This window comes from Octodon degus, unplaced genomic scaffold (genome assembly GCF_000260255.1).
Source record: "Octodon degus isolate 3935 unplaced genomic scaffold, OctDeg1.0 scaffold00112, whole genome shotgun sequence".
In the NCBI taxonomy this organism is placed as follows: Eukaryota; Metazoa; Chordata; class Mammalia; order Rodentia; family Octodontidae; genus Octodon; species Octodon degus.
Genome location: NW_004524688.1, coordinates 3,910,818 through 3,911,973, shown reverse-complemented (window position 1 = coordinate 3,911,973; position 1,156 = coordinate 3,910,818). Strand labels below are relative to the sequence as shown.

The window sequence follows — 1,156 nt, the reverse complement described above, 5'->3', positions numbered from 1 at the left end:
CACACACACACACACACATAAATAAATAAAATTTTAAAAAAATTTTAAAAATGTTTAAAAAAAAAAGTAGGTAAGCAAGCTCAGAAATGGGTGGTAAAAGGTGTTGATGATCTAGACTTCTTCACTGGTGATGAAACAATAAAGATATGGAACAAAGTGGCTAATTTGCCGCGGTACAGTTAAGTCTTCACTTAATTTCAGTGGGATTTAGTGGAAAGGTTTATGGAGCAAGTGATCTTTAAATATTTAAGAGCAGAACCTGAAGACCATTATTTTCTTTTCACTGAGCCTCCACTGACTACTCCAGGAAACAGGGAACATACTGCTGAAATAATGTTTGTGTCCATCAGTGTTCCAGGCTTGTGCATGGCCGTGTAGGCTGTTCTTGCCTTAGCTGCATCCTGGACCTCAAGACATGTAGGAGAATGGACATTGATGGCTGGTACTGTAATAGACAGTGAAGATGGTGTCACTCGTGTCACTCCTGGGGCTGAAAGGTATGTGATTAACAGCTGCATTGACATTATTACAATTGCAGGACAAGACAGAACATATTTTATTCAGCAACCATTGAGAGACCGAAAAGTAGAAATCCTTCCAGAACAATCCCCAGAAACTGCTAAGGCAGTAAAGGAGCACCATAGTTATGCATGCCCAGATTTAGAAAAAGAATTTAACAAGTACGACACAGATGGATCAAGATGGATTAAGCAGTACACTGGAATCAATGCCATGTCAAAGAGACAATTTTGTGTTGATGTTGGTTATGAGAAATTCCTGGGAGGTGAAATCTTTTTTCATCCAGAGTTTGCTAATCCAGACTTAATTCAGAAGTCATAGATGAAGTAATTCAGAATTGTCCCCCTGATGTCAGATGTCCTCTCTACAAGGACAGTGTCCTCTCTGGAGGTTCAGTCATGTTTAGGGACTTTGTGCCCCTCTTGCAAAGAGATCAGAAAAGGACTGTAGATGCCAGGCTGAAATTAAGTGAGGACTTGAGTGGCGGCAGATTGAAGCTAAAATCAACTGATGTACACTATACGCAGAGACGTGCATTTGGTTTTGGGGGACCCACGCCAGCTTCCACATCTGAGTTCTACCAAGTATGCCACCCTGAAAAGGATTAGGAAGAAACCGGACCTAGCATCTGTCGTCA

General features: G+C 41.0%; 1 protein-coding gene and 1 pseudogene across 2 annotated transcripts in view; one reads left to right on the top strand and one right to left on the bottom strand.

Annotated features, from left to right (window-relative positions):
• Positions 1-1,156, bottom strand: part of Agpat4 (1-acylglycerol-3-phosphate O-acyltransferase 4) — a 127,889-nt gene that overhangs the window by 107,575 nt on the left and 19,158 nt on the right. The window lies entirely within an intron of this gene.
• Positions 1-1,156, top strand: part of LOC101586287 — a 16,115-nt pseudogene that overhangs the window by 12,785 nt on the left and 2,174 nt on the right.